Source organism: Salmo trutta, chromosome 1 (genome assembly GCF_901001165.1).
Source record: "Salmo trutta chromosome 1, fSalTru1.1, whole genome shotgun sequence".
In the NCBI taxonomy this organism is placed as follows: domain Eukaryota; kingdom Metazoa; phylum Chordata; class Actinopteri; order Salmoniformes; family Salmonidae; genus Salmo; species Salmo trutta.
This window is the reverse complement of record NC_042957.1, coordinates 18,553,683-18,567,478: the sequence shown is the minus strand read 5'-3', so window position 1 is coordinate 18,567,478 and position 13,796 is coordinate 18,553,683. Positions and strand designations below refer to the sequence as shown.

Sequence of the window (13,796 nt, the reverse complement as noted above, 5' to 3'; positions counted from 1 at the left end):
CTCTGCTGCCAATGACTGGAACGAACTGCAAAAATATCTGAAGCTGGAGACTCATATCTCCCTCACTAGCTTTAAGCACCAGCTGTCAGAGCAGCTCACAGATCACTGCACCTGTACATAGCCCATCTGTAAACAGCCCATCTATATACCTACCTCATCCCCATACTGTATTTATTTATTTATTTATTTATCTTGCTCCTTTGCACCCAAGTATCTCTACTTGCACATTCATCTTCTGCACATCTATCATTCCAGTGTTTAATTGCTATATTGTAATTACTTTGCCACCATGGCCTATTTATTGCCTTAACTTACCTAATTTGCACTCACTGTATATAGACTTTTTGTTTTCTTTTGTTCTACTGTATTATTGACTGTATATTTTGTTTATTCCATGTGTAACTCTGTGTTGTTGTATGTGTCGAATTGCTATGCTTTATCTTGGCCAGGTCACAGTTGCAAATGAGAACTTGTTCTCAACTAGCTTGCCTACCTGGTTAAATAACGGTGAAATAAAAATAAATAAAAATAAATATAAAGGTTTAAAAAAAAACAATGATATATTTAAACGATCAGGCCCGAGGTGTCACGCCCTGACCATAGAGAGCCCTTTTATTTCTCTATTTTGGTTAGGTCAGGGTGTGATTTGGGTGGGCATTCTAGATTCTGTATTTCAGTGTTCTATTCTATGTTTTCTATTTCTTTGTGTTTGGCCGAGTATGGTTCCTAATCAGAGGCAGTTGTCTATCGTTGTCTCTGATTGGGAATCATACTTAGGCAGCCCTTTTCCCCACCTTCAGTTGTGGGATCTTGTTTTTGTATAGCTGTTAGAAGCCTGCAAGACTTTTTGTTCGTTGTGTTGTTTATTGTTTTTTCCTGGTTCACCTTAAATATAATTGTGCGCAACGCAGATGCCTGGACACAGCCCTTAGCTGTGGTATATTGGCCATATATCACAAACCCCCAAGATGCCTTATTGCTATTATAAACTGTTTACCAATGTAATTAGAGCAGTAAAAATCGAATCAAATTAAATGTATTTATATAGCCTTTCTTACATCAGCTGATATCTCAAAGTGCTGTACAGAAACCCAGCCTAAAACCCCAAACAGCAAGCAATGCAGGTGTAGAAGCACGGTGGCTATGAAAAACTCCCTAGAAAGGCCAAAACCTAGGAAGAAACCTAGAGAGGAACCAGGCTATGAGGGGTGGCCAGTCCTCTTCTGGCTGTGCCGGGTGGAGATTATAACAGAACATGGCCAAGATGTTCAAATGTTCATAAATGACCAGCATGGTCAAATAATAATAATCACAGTTGTCGATGGTGCAACAAGTCAGCACCTCAAGAGTAAATGTCAGTTGGCTTTTCATAGCCGATCATTGAGAGTATCTCTACCGCTCCTGCTGTCTCTATAGAGTTGAAAACAGCAGGTCTGGGACAGGTAGCACGTCCGGTGAACAGGTCAGGGTTCCATAGCCGCAGGCAGAACAGTTGAAACTGGAGCAGCAGCACGGCCAGGTGGACTGGGGACAGCAAGGAGTCATCATGTCAGGTAGTCCTGAGGCATGGTCCTAGGGTTCAGGTCCTCCGAGAGAGAGAAAGAAAGAAAGAGAGAATTAGAGAGAGCATACTTAAATTCACACAGGACACCGGATAAGACAGGAGAAATACTCCAGATATAACAGACTGACCCTAGCCCCCCGACATACTGCAGCATAAATACTGGAGGCTGAGACAGGAGGGGTCAGGAGACACTGTGGCCCCATCCGACGATACCAAAATAAATGTTTTGTCATACTCGTGGTATACGGTCTGATATACCATGGATGCCAGCCAATCAGCATTCAGGGATTGAACCACCCAGTTTATAATTGTATTTCAAACGTTTTGTGAATCCCGGTTTCAACTGTACCAGGCAGATGGCAGGCAGCATGTGTGGGTGAGCGGTTTGCTGACATCAATGTTGTAAACAGAGTCCCCCATGGTGACGGTGGGGTTAGGGTATGGGCAGGCATAATCTACGGACAATGAACACAATTGCATTTTATCAATGGCAATTTGAATGCACAGAGATACCGCGACGAGATCCTGAGGCCCATTGTCGTGCCATACATCTGCCGCCATCACCTCACGTTTCAGCATGATAATCAAGGCCCCATGTTGCAAGGATTTGTACACAATTCTTGGAAGCGGAAAATGTCCCAGTTCTTTCATGGCTTGCATTCTCACCAGAAATTTCACAAATTTAGCATGTTTGGGATACTCTGGGCCGACGTGTATGACAGCGTGTTCCAGATCTCGTCCATATCCAGCAACTTCGCACAGCCATTGAAGAGGAGTGGGACAACATTCCACAGAAAAGTTGTGGTCATAAGCACATCCTTAAAAACATAGACGCTGGGCTAATAAGAATACTAGTATAGGACAAGAAGGCGCACACACTGTTAAGGCTCCCAATTCACCACTTTATTGGATCTTTGTCAGGTCAAGCACACTGAGTGTTCACATCCCAAAATATACACATTTCACCTAACATGACCATTGCAGACATGATGTATGGTGGGTGCAACATTCTACAGGCCACAATCAACAGCCTGATCAACTTTATGTGAAGTAGATGTGGCACGCTGCATGAGGCAAATGGTGGTCACACCAGATACTGACTGGTTTTCTGATCCATGCCCCTACCTTTTTTATCCCCTTTGGTCACAGATACCTTATCTGTATTCCCAGTCATGTGTTATCCATAGATTAGGGCCAAATGAATTCATTTCAATAGACTGATTTCCTTATATGAATTGTAACTCAGTAAAATCGTAGAAATTGTTGCGTACATTTTTTTTCAGTGTAATAACCAGAGAGCATTTTTAGTCTGCATAGCTTTTTGTCTGACTGGTGCACCAATATTAGGCAAATGTGTTTGATGTAATATGATAAAATATTTAATTTGAGTTGTATCTGCTTGTTGTTTTTGTTTGAAGGTCAGTGTAACTCACATGTAGTGTCTAGGTTGCAGGTAGCCTAGCTATTAGTGTTGGGCCAGTAACCGAAATGTTGTTAGTTCGAATCCACGAGCCGACAAGGTGAAAAATCTGTCGATCTGCTCTTGAGCAAGGCACTTAACCCTAATTGCTCCAGGGTCGCCGTCAATGGCTGATCCCTGGCCGTGACCCCACTCTCCAAAGCTGTCTCAGGGACAGTTAGGATATGCTAAAAATACATTTCCATTATCCACTTATACGTGCAGTGAAATAAGACACATTCAAGCACCCCCTATTTGACCTTTAATACCAACATAGTTAATCAGCGTACACAATGTCACACTACCAAGCTGTTTGTATGTCTGTGTACAAATATTCCGCAAGATTGAGATAGCCACTGTCCTGATGTTGAAAGGTGTGAAAAAAAGCCACAAATGAAAACAATTGATCAAAGAATATTGAGAGCTATAGAGTATAACTGATGGTCAGTAAAGTGGAGCTGCTTATTGTTTTAATTTAAACTCAGACATCCACACACACCGGGTCTGGGGAAACGCCTCTTGGCTTTTGAAAAGTCCATAATGATTGATATTCACTGGCAAGAAAGCTCGTTCGGAAACCATTTTCATATTCTACTGAAGGAAATACTATCCAAGCCATATGGATACAATTCACTTTTTTATTAATCATAAAATATAGAATCCATAATTTCATCCTATTTGATGTCTGGGCTCAATTACCATAACAGCAGTCAGCTAAGTTCACCAGTAACGTGCTATACTTTCAACAGGTAACCCAAAATACACCAAAGGGCCAAAGTATGTGGACACCCCTTCAAATGAATAGATTTGACTATTTTAGCCATACCTGTTGCTGACAGGTTTCTAAAATCGAGCACACAACCATGCAATCTCCATAGACAAACATTGGCAGTAGAATGGCCCGTACTGAAGAGCTCAGTGACTTTCAACGTGGCACCGTCATAGGGTGCCACCCAGGGCTGTCCCCAAGAATCGTCAAAATGTTGAAATTTATTTTTCCATATAATAAATCAACTAATCAACTGAGCTTGACTGATGCTTTAAGCACACTGTTTGATTAAATAATTAAGACACACTGTGTGACTGGCGCATGTTGTCTTGCTCTCCTCCCTACTGCAGCGAAAAGTCACCACAGCACAGTAAGTGTTTATTGCTCTGTCTGTGCTGAAGCTGCAACATCATGTCAGCCATTTAGTTTCTTACTTGTTTCTGACTGGAAAGTTCTGTTACCGAAATCCCTAATTTGTTTCGGAAAAACATTCCCTATTCTCTCAACCCTGTATGTATAAAGCCTTTACATAAGATATATAAAGCCTCTATGACAGCAGACTAAAAACAGTTGCATGTATTCATGAATTGCGGTTTAGTTATTGTTTAGGCTAATTATTCAAAGCTTCCTTTCTTATTTAATTTTAAAACAACAATTTCAAAGTATGAATGTCTCATGCCTTCATGTGATGGCATGAAGGCATGAGTGATTGATTGATTGATACAGTAGCCAATATATTGAAATATAGGTCTAAGTAAGTTACGGTATTAAGACTAAACAGGACGCTCTCTTAGGCCTAAAGCTCAATGGTGGTTATACAAACCTACTATACAAAGTCTATTAATGATAGCGACACTACTTGATATTATAATGATGATCATAATAATAATTGGAATAATAACAATAAGAAGGAAACCAAGAAAAAAAAGGTAAGGAGCAAGAGCTGCGTTCATATTATGTGTGACGAACAGGTGCTGTTAGATTACAATATCATTTTTCAGCCTGTTTGGAACAGTGTAAACAACACTAAATAAATTATAATTAATACCAGATTTAAAAAAAAGCTTTTATTACAGCAGAGCAAAGATTAAAAACAGCTAAAGCTGTGAAATTACTTAATCTGACATTTTGCCGTTGCATGAGGCTTGGTGCTGACGGAATCAGTAGGCTATTAAACAAACACTCAAACAGGCAACAGAAGCAAGATTTGTCTTTTTTCTGCAGATATATATGGATCATTTATAAAGCCAGGCACATTTAACAGTTAGGCTATTGATTATAGATCAAATTAAGTTGGGGATTCCTCTCTCCTTAATTTTCTTAGACAATTAGGTTCAAGGCAAGGGTTGTTTCCTCATCTCTGCGGCTGCTGCCTACGCTGCATTGTTCTCAATCCCAATATGCTGGTTAACTTTGCTATTATGCACATAGCAACATAGGGAAAGGCGTCAATTCTACGGCACACTGAAGATTGTTTCAGAACCGCGGACAGCGACCATATCCAACGTGGGAGAACCGCATTTGTTATAAAATAATGTTAGATTTATTAGTGTTGCACCATCATTTTTACATAATATAACCATATACAATTTCAGTATCACATCTCAGAGTGATGGACTGTGCCATCACTATGGCCTCCACAATGGATTAGTCCACTGAGACAGGCGCGAATCAGACAGGTGTCTTGTGCACCATGAAAAAAAAAAACATGTGCGACTGCTCGACTAAAGAAATCTCGGTCGACCAGCAGCCTGTCAACCAAACAATGGACCAATCAACCAAACAATCGATCAGTCGACTGAATGGGGTCAGCCCTTTCCAACAAGTCAGTTCGTCAAATTTCTGCCATGCTAGAACTTCCCTGGTCAACTGTAAGTGCTTTATTGTGAAGTGGAAACGTCTAGGAGCAACAACGGCTCAGCCGCAAAGTGGTAAGCCACACAAGCTCACAGAACGTGACCACCGAGGGAAGCGCATAGCGTGTAGAAATCATCTGTCTTCAGTTGGAACGCTCACTACCGAGTTCCAAACTGCCTCTGGAAGCAATGTCAGCACAAGAACTGTTTGTAAAGCTCGCCGCCATTAGAAACACGTTCTCTGGAGTGATGAATCACGCTTTACTATCTGGCAGTCCGACGGACGAATCTGGGTTTGGCAGATGCCAGGAGAACGCTACCTGCCCGAATGCATAGTGCCAATTGTAAAGTTTGGTGGAGAAAGAATAATGGTCTGGGGCTGTTTTTCATGGTTCGGGCTAGGCCCCTTAGTTCCAGTGAAGGGAAATCTTAAACGCTACAGCATACAATGACATTCTAGACGATTCTGTGCTTCCAACTTTGTGGAAACAGTTTGGGGAAGGCCCTTTCCTGTTTCAGCATGACAATGCCCCCGTGCACAAGGCGAAGTCCATACAGAAATGATTTGTTGAGATCAGTGTGGAAGAACTGCACTGGCCTGTACACAGCCCTGACCTCAACCCCATTGAACACCTTTGAGTTGAATTGGAATGACGACTGCAAGCCAGGCCTAATCGCCAAACATCAGTGCCCGAACTCACTAATGCTCTTTTGGCTGAATGGTGGCAAGTTCCCGCAGCAATGTTCCAACATCTAGTGGAAAGCCTTCTCAGAAGAGTGGAGGCTGTTATAGCAGTAAAAGGGGGACCAACTCCATATTAATGCCCATGGTTTTGGAATGAGATGTTCGACGAGCAGGTGTCCACATACTTTTCGCCATGTATTGTGTGTCCCATAGCGCCGGCTTGTTTTGAAAGGACAGTTTGTCTGACCTTGTCATTCTTGACTAACTAACTGTAAAAGATGCCTCTTCTCCTCTGAGAATCATGACTTCTGTCATCTCTATTCACCAACAGGTGGCACTATTTGTCAATGCTTTCTGACAGTGGTACCTTACTCCAACAAACTGGATTGCTCCGTTTGCTTATATTGTCTTTCTTTCTTAGAAAACATTTCTAAATACTTAGAGTGGAGATATAGGAGAGTAACTTCATTAACAAATATATACATTGTACTCCCCCATGTGCGTCATGCTACGAGAGGGTTGTCTCTATATCGGACACGCAGGCACACATACACACGTACACACACACACGTACACACACGCACACATTTTACACATTTTACAAATTATAATTGTCTTTCTATGTGTGTACAGGTAGCCTAGTGGTTAGAGCGTTGGGCCAGTAACCGAAAGGTTGCTAGATCAAATGCCCGAGCTGGCTAGGTAAATAATCTGTTGTTCTGCCCCTGAATAAGGCAGTTAACCCACTGTTCCTAGGCCGTCATTGTAAATAGGAATTTGTTCTTTACTGACTTGCCTAGTTAAATAAAGGTTAAATTAAAAAAAATACAGACTGTGGTATGACTAGGTGAAAGAGCAGCTGTTCATGCTAATGGTCCATCTCATGCAGTATATACACTGAACAAAAATATATACGCAACATGCAACAATTTCAAAGATTTTACTGAGTTACAGTTCATATAAGGTAATCCGGCAATTGAAATAAATGCATTAGGCCCTAATCTATGGATTTAACATGACTGGGAATACAGATATGCATCTGTTGGTCACAGATACTGGATCAGAAAACCAGTCAGCGTCTGGTGTGACCACCATTTACCTCCTGCAGCGCGAGTTGATCAGGCTGTTGATTGTGGCCTGTGGAATGTTGTCCCCTCCTCTTCGGCTGTGCGAAGTTGCTGGATATTGGCAGGAACTGGAATACGCTGTCGTACAGGTCGATCCAGAGCATCCCAAACATGCTCAATGGGTGACATGTCTGCTGAGTATGCAGGCCATGGAAGAACTGGGAAATCTTCAGCTTCCAAGAATTGTGTATAGATCCTTGCGACATGGGGCTGTGCATTATCATGCTGAAACATGAGGTAATGGCGGCGGATGAATAGCACGACAATGGGCCTCAGGATCTCGTCACGTTATCTCTGTGCATTCAAATTGCCATCGTTAAAATGCAATTGTGTTCATTGTCTGTAGCTTATACCTGCCAATACCATAACCCCACCGCTACCTCTGTTCACAACGTTGACATCAGCAAACTGCTCACCATACACGCTGTCTGCCATCTGCCCGGTACAGTTGAAACTGGGATTCATCCGTGACCAGCACACTTCTCCAGCGTGCCAGTGGCAATCGAAGGTCAGCATTTGTCCGCTAGTCAGTTACGATGCCAAACTGCAGTCAGGTCAAGACCCTGGTGAGGATGACGAGCACGCAGATGAGCTTCCCTGAGACGGTTTCTGACAGTTTGTGCAGATGTGCAAACCCACAGTTTCATCAGCTGTCCATGTGTCTGGTCTCAGATGATCCAGCAGGTGAAGAAGCCGGATGTGGAGGTCCTGAGCTGGCGTGTTTACACTTGGTCTGAGTTTGTGAGGCCGGTTGGACGTACTGCCAAATTCTCTAAAACAACGTTGGAGCCGGCTTATTGTAGAGAAATTAACTTTCAATTCTCTGGCAACAACTCTGGTGGACATTCCTGCAGTCAGCATGCCAATTGCACACTCCCTCAAAACTTGAGACATCTGTGTGACAGAACTGCACATTTTAGAGTGGCCTTTTATTGTCTCCAGCACAAGGTGCACCTGTGTAATGATCATGCTGTTTAATCAGCTTCTTGATATGCCACACCTGTCATGTGGATGGATTATCTTGGCAAAGGACAAATTCTCACTAACAGGGATGTAAACAATGTTGTGCACAACATTTGAGAGAGATGAGCTTTTTATGCATATGGAACATTTCTGGCATCTTTTATTTTGGTTTATGAAACATGGGACCAACACTTTACGTGATGCATTTATATTTTTATTCAGTGTAGTTTACCAGGGAATTACAGAAACTCCTCAATAATTTCCATTGCCTTGTGTCTTTCTCAGCACATTACTGAGCTGAGCAAAGCTAAAGGGACACAAAGCTGCCCTTACTTGTCCCAAAGATGGAGTACCATTCACTATGTCCTCGACAAGCTGCCATCAGCTCTGTTTGAGTGGAAAACTGTTTAAACTGGAGCGTCAACAAGAGGAGGGTAAGACTTTCCAGCTCCGTTGCTCTACTGTTCCTGGCATGAAAGAGGGGCGGTGGTCATTTGGAGCTGAAGACAGGGCACCCGTTTGGGCCTCACGCCTGGTTCTGAGTGCCCAGAGATGGAGCTCCCCGTCTGTGTATGAGGAGCCAAGGACCTGGGAGAACGGAGGTTATTGTATGGAGGAGGGTGTTGGGCTCTTGCTTGATTGCTGCTGGGCTTAGGTGACTGGCTACCTGCCTCTTCTTGCTGCTTAGCCCAAGAGGGTTGCTTTATTTATCATGGCCTTCAAGAACTCTAAGCACAGGAGAAGAACCATGGAGGGATGGGTGGACTTCATCAACTTTAGTTGTCTGTTATTGGTTGGATTCCCCATGGACAATATTCATACCTGGAAAACTAGCTTCAGTTAGCGTGTGCGATAGAGAGAGGGAGAGAGAGAGCCTGTAAACCATTTATTCTCAGTTATGTAACAGGCAGTTACAAATACTCCATTGAAATAAAATCGGGGCGATGGTGGACATCATTTCAGCTGTGAATATGATGAATTGCTGCAGCCCAGAGGTTGTTTGGGTTTACATGGGTTCTGTCCAAGCTTGACAAATCCACACTGAAATCAATGACTCCATTGAAATATTCTGAAGGATGTGTCCAAATGGCTCCTCTCTCCCTTGTCAGCCCTAAAAAAGAAAGGAAGAAATATAAAATACAAATCGTGGCTGATAGCTGTAAGCATCTGCCTCCCCCACAAGCATCTGCCTCTGATTCCAAGTTCAAATCCACCGATAGAAAGTTGTTGGAGATTTTTTTTCTTTAACTATCCCAACCCTTAACCCTTACCTTAACCATTCAGAGTTAATGCCTAAACTTAACCCTAACAAATCTGAGTCAATGACTGAATTGAACCTTAAACACTTTGAAATGTGATGTTTGCAACAACTTCGAAATTTGACTTTGAGTAACATGGATGAACGTTTGATTCTGACATCAGACTGTGAGAGCTAGTTGCCCTAAACACTCAAGGTGGAGAAGAAATCTGTTGCAAGGAAGGAGAGAGAGAAAAAGAGTTCTCTCCCGCTCTCCTCTCTTTCCTGTCCTTCCTCTCTGGGGCATCCCTCCCTCCCCCTCGCTCTCTCTGTATTATTCATTTTGGCAATCAAGCCTGTTGGATTTTAAGAAATAATTCCCTTGGATTTAATCAAGAGGATGAAAGAAGTTTTTCAGGCAGGATTTGGCTGCCTTCTCAGGTCCTTTGGTAAGAGTCAGCAGATCCTCCCTGGCATGGACCTCAGGATGTAGGGGAAGAAAACAGTTTGGAGAGGAAAACACGGGGAGAATTTGGAAGACGCCTGGAGACAGGATATTATAAATGTTCCCAAGATGCCATATTATACTGGCATGTGGAGAAGACTGTATTTCCTGTCCGAGTATGAGCATTTCTATGTGGCAGGATGATCCATTCATGCAGCACCTATAGTCTGGGCATGATAGTATGACTCTTGACGATACACTCCCAAAAGCAGGATTTTATTCAGAGCTAGTCAAGTAATTTCTTCTCATATGTAGATAAAAAAATGAAACCTGTCTGCAAGTGAACCATCCCTGCCTCTCACGACATGAAACATCAATAAATGTTATTGTTTTCCCTTTCCTCTGACCAATAGTTGTCCACTGAGGTGCCGGTTTGACAGCCATAAAATAAACATATGGTTTTACTGAACTGGTTGAAAACAAATGATTGTGGACTGAGGGGATTGGGAAGAGGGATGGAACATAAGTTTTCAAACCACCTGCTCCAAGGATCAAAGAAAGAGTTGAATTTACTGGCACGCAGGTCATTCTGAAAGAGAGCCAGTGTGTTAGGTATGCAAACTCAAATATAACTGTCAAATCTGGCTTCCATCCATGCCATAAGGTCTGGTGGTTGGCTATATAGCGTACTATACATTTACATTCAAGGTCATTAGAGTCTTCATGTACTATAGCAGTGGGCTGTGGGAGCGCCCACGTCTGTTTCTGACACCTCCTCTGACACAATAAGAATTTGCAAATGTGGGAAGATCTCAGAGCAGGGGTCAAGAGGGGAAGAACAGAGCAGAGGTCAAGAGGGGAAGAACAGAGCAGGGGTCAAGAGGGGAAGCATTCTCTCGGAAACAGTCAAACACTCCAGGAAATTGACCGCCGCTTATCTGATCAATAGCAGGCATTGTGCATCATATAACTCCTCGCTCGACTCTATCCTCCAGCCCCTGCCAGGTGGCAGCATGTCTCAGTTGTGGCTCCGTGGCACGGAGGCGTCCTCTCACCCAGCCGTGGCAAAAGTCACGGCGGGAGCTCCTTTTATATGGTTCACAGGGTCGTTTAGCTCATCAGGCTCAGGTATGGCAGCTCTCCTAGGTGTGCTGGCTGCAATGGTGACCAACAAGGGGGAGGGAACTACAGTGAAACAAATAAGGAGTCAGAAAAGAGACAGCAAACCAAAAGAACTGCAAAGGCCAATAATAACATATAGGCTACGGGAACATAATCAGTGACACTTGTGTTACCTGTTTGTGCCCTCAATTGATGACACCAACTACTGCATAATGTCCACACAGAAGGGACAGGACATTGGGTGGCACATTGGTACTTCCAATTGTTCTAGGGCTGCCCAGCCCTCCCTAGCCCTTGGTTATTTAAACTCTGCATGCAGGACTGTATTTGGACTTTTTGCACTATAATTCCTTGAGCCCCTGAGACAGATTCATCTGCATGTAATATCTCACACACTGTCTGAACCAGAACGGACTAGTGGTCCAGGACCAGGCCATGGATGGATGGAAAACTGAGGGAGAAAGAGAGAAGGATGAGGTCAATACTCTGTATGCCCAGACTGTAACTTTTTTACCTCCTGTCCGTAGAAAAAGCAGGATCGGTTTTCTAACAGAAGCCTCGGTGGGAGTCTTTGAGAGGACCCTGGGGAAGGCTTTGGGAGTTGGAAGACCCTTGGCTAGTCTCCCCTCTCCTCACTCACCTGTGGTCTGGCCCTCAGGGGTCCCATTAGAGATGAGGACCAGATTGCATAGAATAAAAAGCGGGGATGAAATCCCCTCGCAACAGAGAAAAGCTAACTAAAAATGAGAGGAGTGGACTGTAGCTTTGTAATTGGAACCAGCTTTTGATAGGTGCAATGGTAGAAAATACGGAATATTGTATTGTATGTACTGTTGGGCGTTGCTGTGGTGTAGAGGAGACAGGGGTGTTAGGTGAGAAAGAATGGAGCGATGGGCGAGGCCAGGACAGTGTTGGCTGGGGTCATAGATCAAAGGTTAAAGGTCAGGTTTTTTTTTTTAAATAAAGAGGTTGTAATAAAGTGAGAGGGGGAAATTGTAGACAAGGATGGGGCATGGTGTGGGGGTCAGAGGTTGGAGGTCAGAGAGAAAGAGCGAGAGGGAGAGAGAGGAAAAGAGGGAGAGAAGACTCTCAGCCATTGGGATTTTCCATGGCCGTTGCCCTATCGTATACAGATCCAGATGCTTTAGTTGTACTGCAGCCAGGAAACTGTGGTGAAGAACCTTAAAAATAACCCCTCAAAGCATGTTTGCCTCTCTCTGTCCCCCCTCTGCCACTCTCTCTGTCCCCCCTTTGTCACTCTCTCTGTACCCCTCTGTCACTCTCTCTGTCCCCCTTCTGTCACTCTCTCTGTCTTTTACACTCACCCACTTTCTTTCTCTCCTTTTTATTTCTCTAATTTTTTTTAACGTAACTTAACCTCACCTACTTTATCTCTCACTAGGATTTGGATTATTGGGGTTCTCTCAGTATTGTGCCGCTATGAAAAGGTGCAGATCACAAAAAATTGGATTTGTCAAATGTGCCGAATACAACGGGTGTAGACTTTATCGTGAAATGCTTACGAGCTCTTCCCAACAGTGCAGAGTTAAAACAATTGGTGTAAGGCACACAACCTTACACCTTCAGGTCATTGCAGCACTTGGGATTGGGTTACAGAGACTGCAGGAATTTAGTAGGTCATCTAACATTTCATACACGCTGTCTTAAATCTGTGTATTTAATAAAGATCATTGTTTAATATATCTGTTTGGTGTCTCCTATCCTCTGATGCCGGAGGTAGTGGCAGCCTCACGCTACTCTGCTAAATCCAGTACTTGCCCCACCTCTCGGGTGGTCTATCGAGCTTGATTGCATTATTGTGGAAATCCTATCTCCCTACAATTTGCGCTGCACCCGATCCAATAGCTGTACAGCAAATCGGCAATCTGTTTTCTAGCTCTTGTGTTGATTGACAGTTTGCTGGTCCAATCAGAGGGTCGAGTGTGCATTTCACCAGCCAATCTGCTGTTACACGTTTGTTTTGCTAGAGCGATGCTGCGGCTACTGTCTCTGGCTGCGTGTAGAGTAATCCTCAGAGTTTCTGTGACACAAAATGAATGACAAAGTGTTACAAAACCTGGCCAAATAATTTCAAGTCATCAGTCTCAAGTCAAAGTCGAGTCCTGAGTCATAAAGCTCCAAGTCAAGTCTTAAGTTATTACATTTTTTTTATCAATTCGAGTCTCATATGATCAAATTTGTGCTGGGAACATGTTGGTATTACAGACTGGGAGAAGGAGAGATTGAAAGTGTTGGTGAAGACTCTTGCCAACAGGTCAGCACACGCTTTGAGAATGCGCCCTCGTATACCGTCTGGCCCGGCGGCCTTGCGAGAGTTAACCTGTTTATACGTTTTACTCACATCGGCCACAGAGAGCCAGATCAGCTGGGTTTCCCTTTGTAATCCGTTATCATCTCCAAGCCCTGCCACATACGACGAGCGTCGGAGCCGGTGCATTAGGATTCCACCTTCCTCCTATATTGTCCTTTTGCATGTTTGATGTCTTGTCGAAGGTCGTAGCGGGCTTTCTTTTATGCCTCCATGTCCCGTTCCTTGTAAGCGGTAGCT

The 13,796-nt window shown here is 43.5% G+C and overlaps 1 long non-coding RNA gene across 1 annotated transcript; it reads right to left on the bottom strand.

Annotated features, from left to right (window-relative positions):
• Positions 1 to 8,615: 8,615 nt before the first annotated feature.
• Positions 8,616 to 12,474, bottom strand: LOC115175511 (uncharacterized). Its single transcript, XR_003872055.1, has 2 exons — positions 11,401 to 12,474; positions 8,616 to 11,290 (listed from the first exon to the last, which is right to left on the bottom strand). It is a non-coding gene; the product is annotated as an uncharacterized LOC115175511 (long non-coding RNA).
• Between the last annotated feature and the right edge of the window lie 1,322 nt (positions 12,475 to 13,796).